The 10,000-nt window shown below is 35.5% G+C and overlaps 1 long non-coding RNA gene across 1 annotated transcript in view; it reads right to left on the bottom strand.

Moving 5' to 3' along the window:
* The window catches only part of LOC144959458 (uncharacterized), an 11,351-nt gene extending 9,497 nt beyond the window's left edge, over positions 1 to 1,854 (bottom strand). The window contains exons 1-2 of the long non-coding RNA XR_013642627.1: positions 1,785 to 1,854; positions 688 to 795 (exon numbers count right to left, since the gene is read on the bottom strand). This is a non-coding gene — a long non-coding RNA (uncharacterized LOC144959458). The remainder of the gene's footprint in view (positions 1 to 687; positions 796 to 1,784) is intronic.
* Between the last annotated feature and the right edge of the window lie 8,146 nt (positions 1,855 to 10,000).

Below are 10,000 nucleotides of genomic sequence, written 5' to 3'. Positions count from 1 at the left end.
CAATTGCTTGCTATCCTTTGGATAGGAAGCTAGTCTTTTGCAGAGTACTCTTTCGCCAGATCAAACAGTACAAGCTATCCAATAACTGCTGGGTGGACAGGAAATGGAAAAATGGGGGGGGGGGCAGAAAAATCTTTATAACACCCGGGATCGATCTCAAACCGTTTGCTGTGAAGCGAGTGCTATATTAACCGCCTAGTTTGTTTGTTTTGTTTTTTTTTGATAAACCTATTCAAAAAGAAATCCTTGTTAATGACGAACTCATCGTCTGGAAACGGTATTATGTCGGAACGAACTAGATGCTTAAAAGCCGAATTAAGTGTTAAACTGGTCAAAAATATAAATTGCTGGCATAAGCACCGTAAATATGGTATCCATTCTCCTCAATAAAACATACAAACTCAACACAAGTCTGATATTTCTGGCTATCAATTCAATTTCCAACTTCTTAACCATCCCAACTTAATACCGTTTTGAGACGAAGGGTCACATATTATGAATATGCTGAGTTATGGAAGGTTTTGGCCAAAAAGAGAACATGTTTTTTTTAAACCCTTTCAAAAAGAAACCCTTAAGAATGATGGAAGACATTTGGCTTTTTGGAAGTTTTTGGCCAAAAAGTGAACACAGTTTTTGTCAGAATATGACAATAAATAACAAACGTGACCAAACAAAATGATTACTTACATTATGATGAAAATCACGAATGAACAAGTCTTGATAAAATCCACTTGAAACAGCATCTCGTTCTCTCTTTCCCTCGTGCCTTTTCTGATAATCAACATTTTCGCTTTGCTGTTCATTAAAAAGAAATATAAAGGGAAGCTCTTTTATTATTTATTAAGACAACGATCTGAAAAAAAGTATATATTAGACAGTGCAAGACAAAACAAGAATATAATACAAGAAAAGAACACCCGCCCACCCTTAAAAAAAAAGAAATCAGCCTTCCTACTTTAGAAAAAAGTATGTATGAAACACTGCTAGAAAACACAAGAAAGAAAAATACAAGAATATAAAACATCCCCCCCTCCCACACACACACACACACACACACACACACACACACACACACACACTCCCACCCCAATAAAAAAAACACCCAATATTCCTCATTTTGAAAAAGTGTGTATGAAGTCTGTGGTCCGCTTTAGGTCCTCAGCCTCACCATAGAGCTTTGTGTTGAGTGTTGTAGGGGTGACCCAGTGGTTCGAACGTTGCACGAAGAAGAAGAAGAAGAAGAAGAAGAAGAAGAAGAAGAAGAAGAAGAAGAAGAAGAAGAAGAAGAAGAAGAAGAAAAAGAAGAAGAAGAAAAATTGTGTATGAGAAATTGCTCGACAACGCAAGAAAGAAAAATGCAAGAATATAAAATACCCCCCCCCCTTTTTTTTTAAATAAAACACCCAGTCTTCCATTTTTATGAGAAGTATTTCATAAGCGCGTCCGCCATTGTTCCGATAGTTTAGAACCTGTTACTAAGTTACTTTGCCTCACTACGAGGGAAGTAACATCACGACTGTTGAAGCCTATTTCCAACTCAGGAAAAACAAACTACACGAAACAAACCTTTCTTTCGTTTATGGGACCATTTCTAAATAGATGAACTCGTGTGCCTCTGAATTATAATCACACCAAATCAAATAAATCATATTTTTCGTCCATAACATCGTAAATGAATAACTCATTAAGCCTTATTGATTCCCAGCACATTGAATATGATCTTACCGTTGTTAATATTTTATCAGTGATTGATAACTGTAAAATCGAATTAAATATTATCTTACCACTATTAATAATTTATTACAGTGACTGTCAACTAAAAATCGGCTTGCTCATGGACCCATCAACACGGAAACTGTATCGGATTTAAAATACACAGTTACATCTCACGTGGTTGCATAACCAATCAGGCTGTGTGTTAATGACTTTTAAATGGGGACTCCTGATGTGAATTGGATTCAATAGTCTGATGTCACGTCCGCCCAGAAACCAGCAGCTTGGTTCTAAACAAAGAAAATCGATACTTTTTATTCTTTATGCTGGCTATAACTTTTTCACATGTCGTGAGATCAGAATGTATAAAAGTCAAAGCATGATCAGATTTTAAAATGTTTTTCTCCTCTGGATACACTTTTATGCTCGTCGGAGACGTATTTCATAAGGGCGTCCGCCATTGTTCCGATAGTTTAGAACCAGTTACTAAGTTACTATGCGTCATTACGAGGGAAGTGACGTCACGACTGTTGAAGCCAATTGCTCTTTTGTTAGTATCGAGATTGAATTCACCCTTTTAAATTTCTATCCAAGGAGGTTTTGGGTTGTAATAGTATTTGCGTTTTCTGTCAGCTATTGTCTCTGTATGCGTCGCACATTAGAGCAGTTTGCTCGATCTGCGGTGTGGATTTGTCTACATTACATTATATTCTATACATGTACATTTACATTACGTTTGGTTTGATTACAAGACTACATTGTTTTGATTCAATTTCAATGCAAGCGAGTTAATGCAGGTCTTTTCTAACAAAGCAGCCGATCACGTGATCTCTTGCTGTCCAACGATAAGATATTTCTATGCAAATAAAGTAAACACGCTGCTTTGTTCATGACAGTTATTGGATTGAAGTTAGCGTCTCTCAGTTCTTTGTTATTGCTTTTAGCTTTAGATAAGATATTTCTATGCAAATGAAGTAAACACGCTGCTTTGTTCATGACAGTTATTGGATCGAAGTTGGCGTCTCTCAGCTCTTTGTTATTTCTTTGAGCCAGTGGGTTTTTTTTTTAATGAGTTATCATTAAATTCTATCAATCAGAGTATAAACGTTCAAGGCTATTGTTTTTCTTGTGCGGCTATGTGGTCGAGTGGTATGACATTCGCTTTCGGATCGGAAGGTCCTGGGTTCGAGCTTCGCTTTCGGCCCATAGTTGAGTGCTCGGAAAAGGCTCTTTACTCACATTCTCTCATCGTACTCAGGTGTTAAATGAGTACCTGGCCGTTAACAGTGGTGTTTTTGTCCGAAAAATTGTAATATCGCCTAACAGGCGGTATATCCCGTGCAACATTTTAAATGGTGCTGTTGGACAGGGACACCTTGTAAAGCGCTTTGAGCACATTTAGTGGATATTGCGCTATATAAAGCTCAATCTTTTTTTTTTTTACATTATATCCGGCATGAGGATTTTGTGAGGGGGTTTTTTTTGGCTAAATGCACAGCATCAATATTCAGGTTCTTGTCCAACCATGATCTCTTGCTGTCCAACGATTGGATATTTCTTTACAAATAAAGCGAGCACGCTGTTTTGTTTATGAAAGTTGTTGGATCAAGTTATTGATGTTATCAGCTTGGTTTAAAAATTCATAACATCCACGATCCGAGTGGAGATAGAATGAAGTTGACGTCACTCGGGTCTTTGTTATCAGTTTTGCCACCCGTGTTTATGAGCACTTCTCACTCAACTGTATTATCCAGACTATGAAAGTTCATAATTGCACATAGTTTTGTGTGTTGGTCCGGCATACTTCCGATGACAATGTTATGAGCTTCTTAGCCAAGCGCATACTATCTATAGATAGTATGCGCTTGGCTTAGAAGCTCATAACATTGCCATCCGGAAGTATAACGGACCAACACACAAAACTGTGTGTATCCATGAACGTTTATAGTCAAGTTAATACATTTCAGTGAGCATTACTTATAATCGCGGATGGCAAAAACAATAACAAAGACCTGAGTGACGTCATCTTCGAACTTTAATATGTAGGACGGGACAAGCCGTCTGTAGGCGATATTACAATTTTTTGGACTAAGACAACGCTGTTAACGGCCAGGTACTCATTTTGCACCTGAGTACGGTGAGAGAATGTGCGTAAAGAGCCTTTTCCAAGGACTCAACTATGCGCCGAGCTCGAGGCTCGTACCCAGGACCTTCCGATCCGAAGGCGAGTGTCATACCACAGACCACATAGCCGCACTATATATATATATATATATATATATATATATATTATATATATATATATATATATATTGTAAAGAAGTAAAATCCCAAGTTATGGTTCCATAACCAATGAAGAAAATCGGCTTAATGTAACCCAACATTCCATTTTAACGAATCCCTTCAAATTGGATAAGAGGAAAACTCATAATTTTCATACTGTAAATCATCTATGAGTTCCGATCCGCATTACCAATTATCATTTTTGATATAGCTATAATGAACGAAATCCGTTGCTATTGTTTTTAAATTCATGATAAATATATTTAATTAACCCTATTTTCATACTTGGGGGCCAAAAAGACCCCAGGGATGTGTTTTTTATTCATAAAACAGTCAATTTTTGACGCAGAGACCCGAAATTTGGTGACTTTTCCTAAAATTACGAGGTCCATGACCATGCCAAATTTCATGCTTGTGTCGTGCATAGTTTACTCACACTGAGCATGCTCATTTGGAATTTGAGATTTTCCGATCTGGGGGCCAAATGGCCCCCATGACTTTCAAAGAGAAAAATACAGAAAGTACTATTTCCTGATTTGGGGGTCATTTGGCCCCCATGACTTTATAGAAAACACGGAGTAATATTGGTCGAGCGCTGGCATTTGTTGGTGGTTTTCCCATGCCAGGGACGAGTATGAGACCTATGCACATTTGACCCGCGATTCCTCGAAGTCTTTGGCTAAGGACTTGAAGTTTATCTATGGTTGTCATTCGTATTATAGGGTGGGAGAGGGGGGGGGGTCAATCTTGTTGTTTATTCTATCCCTTTGTTGTCCTTTTTAATCTCTGCTCTCAACTTGTTAGTTCTCTCATGTTAAAATCCACTCAACATCTATCATCTTTTGTCAATTGTTTTTCTGGCGCGAAAGATTTAAAACTGGCCTATGGGAACACTTTCTGTCAAGATTTTAGGATGCACTGGAAATGGAAGGAGAGGGGGAGTTGGTCCCTGTGCTAAACGAATATCCACCTATCGTATGGTAGTGATAATATGTGGTTGAAATATATATTGGTGGTGGAGGCAGTAATGAGAAGTACAGAAGACGACCAGCATTTATTTAGACTAGAAAATAAGATCCCATCAATCTGAAACCAGAAGATGAATTACACAAGGTATCCAGTCCTCCGGAAGAGTGGTTTTACACTTCCATTGAGATCGGAACCAGTTTTTTGAAATCACACCTGTGTTTCCTCTAATGATGATGTAGTTGTGGTGATGATGAAGAGAGCAAATGTTGGGGACGGGAATAGATGCTGTGTGATTGGCTAAGAAGCTCACAACATTGCCATCCGGAAATATAACGGACCAACACACAAAACTATGAGTAACCTTGAACGTTTATTGTCTTGCATTAAGTGGCTTTTATCTCAACTTGTGTCTTAGACAGTGGGTAAACTTTAAGAATAATGATTGTTACTAGTTCATCTCACGTCATAGAATCTAGGATCAACCCGGCTTATTGACCCGTATCATACAGTATGACTTTTAGAACTTGATTCAAGAACTGTAACTCATAACAAACAGTCTATCTCGTCTTACCAATGCTTTGATTCTAATTTATCCAGATCAAAATCTCTGGTCTTAGTTACAACAATCTTGTTTCCAAGACAAAGTCAATTAATTCAATCCTAACGTCAATTGCCCAAAATATAGTAAATTAAAAGCTTGTCTGTCGCTCCCGTTTGTCGAAAATCTGTGGTACTGGTCAATGATAAATGAAGACGTGTATAAACCAGGATGTTTGAGAGATGTATAAGTCGCCATGCCCTCAAAACTGTGTGATATTATTATCGTTATTATTATGTCGTCTCCAAACCATAACAATCTCTATTCGCGGAACCCAATTCATAACATTCCCAAACGATTTTGTATCCAAGTCGTTCTGCCCTCCAAACTATACGAGATATTATCGTATCCAAACCGCAACCATCAATATTCTGGGAAGTCTTTTCACAACATATGTCACCTATAACTTCCAAACAGTATTATATCTGAATTAACTAAATAGCAAAATGGATTTAACAGTAAAACGATTGGTCATTACTTGTGAAATTATAGATTTTGTCAGTTTAACAAATTTTGATCATTCTCTTTAATAAAACACAAAAACTCAACACAAGTTTAATAAATTTTGTGCATAAAATCAATTTTGAACATTTTCAATCAGCCAGACATGACACCGTTTAGAGGAAATAAGTAACAAATTTTCATGACTTTCAAACATGATGTTTTTCTTACGATTGAACGATTGTCTTTGTGTTCCCTATCTCTTATGTTAAGGTTCAAAATCTACACTCCTCACGGATCCTTTTATAATAATTCTATTCATTCCAAATAGACGATTGTGGGAAATTTTCGAGACATGCCTATACCAGTATTAGAATAATTGACAATAATGTCATAAAATAATAAATCTGCTCTTTCTTGGGTCGTCACGGTTGTGATTATGAATTTAGAACTGAAACCAGCAACAAGCTGGCGTGGGCTGAATGAGCGAACAAAAACAAACAAAACAAAAGAAACGAAAAACTATTTTTTAAAAAAACATAACAAAAAAAAACAAACTAATACATAAATAGAATGGACAACATAAAATAACAAGAATCTTATGGCGGCATAAAACAACGAGAGTCATTCCGTTGCCCCACACATTAAACTTAAATCAAATTTGTGTAAGTGTAACAAACAGTCATGGGATAAGTTGGCCTGGGATTTTTTATATAATTTTATTACTATTGAAATAATCCAGTAGTGACGAATAAGTTCGAAAAGGTCTTTGTCAGCACTGACGAACAGGCCCTGTGTTCGACAGTACTGATCAATTGCCGGTGGTACCTCTTATTTAGTACTCAGGCGCTGGCACATATTAGTCAGTACTGACCAATAGCCCTAGCCTAGAGAAAAAAATACTAAAGATTTCAACAAAGGAAGCTCTTTCTTTCATTTCATTTCACAATTTTCAATAATAATATAATAATATATAATAATAATAATAATAATAATAATAATAATAATAATATAATAATAATAATAATAATAATAATAATAATAATAATAATAATAATAATAATAATAATATATAATAATATAATAATAATAATAATAATAATAATATATAATAATAATAATAATAATAATAATAATAATAATAATAATAATAATAATAATAATAATAATAATAATAATAATATATAATAATAATAATAATAATAATAATAATAATAATAATAATAATAATAATAATAATAATAATAATAATAATAATAATAATAATAATAAATAATAATAATAATAATAATAATAATAATAATAATAATAATAATAATAATAATTTTTTATTAGGCCCAGTGCAGCATAATTTAGACCACACAACGGATGGCTGATTAAAAAAAAAAAACAACATACAAACCATTTAGTTAGCAAATTCATGACACTATGGCTGAGATATAACGTAGTCATTCAAGCTATCAATTTAGTTCACCTAGATATTGAAAAACGGTACTAGAAAATAAATCACTTTTCATATAAGAAGTTACAAACAAATATGTGGGAAGGATTTATATATGACGAATGATACTTGTTTGCACTGCTGTTGACATGCCTTTCAATCTTGTATGCAAATATCATGCATTGTTACCTTATTATGTCCATCTTCTATATGTTTGGATGTATGAGTGTATGTGTGTGTGTGTGTGCTTTGCATGTCAAGGTTAAAGATATATGTTTGTGCATCACACATACATGAGTGCATTTAAGTTGTTATACTATCTTTACCATGTGTATCATTATTGTAATCTTCACTTTCAATCAATTTAATATTAAGGGTATTCAAAGGATTTTATCCTATGTCTCCCTACACCGTATGTTATATGTTATGTTAAGGTAGTTTACACACAATAAGAAAAGATAAGCAAGTAAGGCAAGTATTGTAAGAAACATTAAATTGAATATTAACACTTTCATTTATCCAGTATTGTTTCATCATTTCATATTTGGCGATTCATTCTTGCTAGTACTACAATCAGAAAATTAATGATAGATCTACTACAATTCATTTTTATTACATAGGATAAGTATAAGACTCATCTTCAGTTAGTACTTACTTGGATGTTTCTTGATTAGAGTTGATGAAAAAGTAGGTAACTGAAACTGGCGCTCATCATATTGGACAGCAAACAGGAAACAAAATTAACTTAGTCAATTATTGTAGATGCCATCTACCAGTAAGTTGTGGATCGTATTGACACGACTATGTCACTAAATAAATAGATGCATGATGTCACAACAAAAACAACAACATGTTTTAACCCCATACATTTAATGAGAAAATATTATTTTAACTGAATTTTCCATAGTAAAATCATGGGGGTCAAATGGCCCCCAAATAAGAAAATAGGACTTTCTAGTATTTTTCTTTTTGCAAGTCAGGGGGGCCAAATGGACCCCAAATCAGGAAATAGGACTTTCTATTTTAGTATGAAAATAGGGTTAAGATGAATGGGAGCGATCTATTTTCGTGTTTTCGTCCAACCTAGTCATTGATCACATGACTTGTTGCTGTACAACGATTGGAGATTTCTCAATAAATGTAAACACGCTGCTTTGTTTATGAAAGTTGTAAACATACCCATGAATCATTCTGAGCAAAATGACCAATAGTGATGTTGGATATTTCTCAAACTGAGAACGCTTTTCACTATGTTGGTCATTTGGAGCACAATTTGCCATGTGACCAATGACCTCGAGCACATGGAAAAGGGAATAGATCGCTCCCATTGATTCAGAGGTTCAAACAAATACTCTTCAACAGTCGTAACGTCACCTCCTCGTATTGACGCATGGTAACTTAGCAACTGGCTCTAAACTATAGGAACAATGACGGACGCCCTTATGAAATATTTCTCCGACGAACATAAAAGCGTATCCAGAGGAGAAAAAAAAACATAAATCTGATCATGTTTTGACTTTTACACATTCTGATCACAAGACATATGAGAATTCTAGCCAGCATGAGGAATAAAAAGTACTGATTTTCTTTGTGTAGAACCAAGATGGCCGCCGTTGCCGGGCGGCGTGACATCAGACTACTGAATCCAATTGATTCAGAGGTTCAAACAAAGTGTGCAGCGTTTTTATTTTTTTTCCTATTTTTCTGTCAAAAGATCGCTGCAATAAAATTTCTCCCTTTTTACAAAAATCGCGAATGAACTGCAAAGGCTTATAGATAGCATGCGCTTGGCTATGAAGCTCACAACATTGCCATCCGGACGTAAAACGGACCAATACACAAAACTTTGTGTTACCTTGAACGTTTATAGTCGGGTTAATACTCATAAACGTGGATGGCAAAAAACAACAACAATGACCTGAGTGATGTCAACTTCGTTCTATCTATAGCATCTTCAGGAAATATTCACCACAAAAAAAAAAAAAATTGAATAATGATGGAAAACTATGAAAAAAACTAGATGTTTCTATTATTTCTAGTTTTTAAGCTATTTCAATTCTTTATGGAGAAGGGGGGGGGGGGGGGGTCCCGATAGCTCAGTTGGTAGATCACTCGCTTTACAAGCCAAGAAACCGAGACCGATTCCGGGTAAAGCCGAGATTTGTCTGGGTCTACACGCTCAATTTAAATTTAAATTTGAGTTTTTATATAGCGCAATATTTACTTAACGTGCTCAAGGCACCTTTACAAGGGATCCCTGTCCAATAGCAACATTCAACATTTAGGATAAGACATGACGCCTGTTAGGCGATATTATATTTTTTTTCGGACAGAGACAACGCTGTTGACGGCAGGTACTCATTTTACACCTGAGCACGGTGAGAGAATGTGAGTAAAGAGACTTTTCCAAGTACTCATCTATGCGCCGAGCAGGGCTCGAACCCAGGACCTTCCGATCCGAAAGCGAGTGTCATACCACTGGACCACATGGCCGCATATTTCCGTGAGTTATTGTCACATCGCCTACAGTTTCTGGATATTCATTGGCCGTGGGT

This window comes from Berghia stephanieae, chromosome 14, assembly GCF_034508935.2.
Source record: "Berghia stephanieae isolate SIO BIC M18660-M18661 chromosome 14, UCSD_Bste_1.3, whole genome shotgun sequence".
Taxonomy (NCBI): domain Eukaryota; kingdom Metazoa; phylum Mollusca; class Gastropoda; order Nudibranchia; family Aeolidiidae; genus Berghia; species Berghia stephanieae.
Note: the sequence above shows the minus strand (reverse complement) of the source record. Positions and strands in the feature narration are given on the sequence as shown.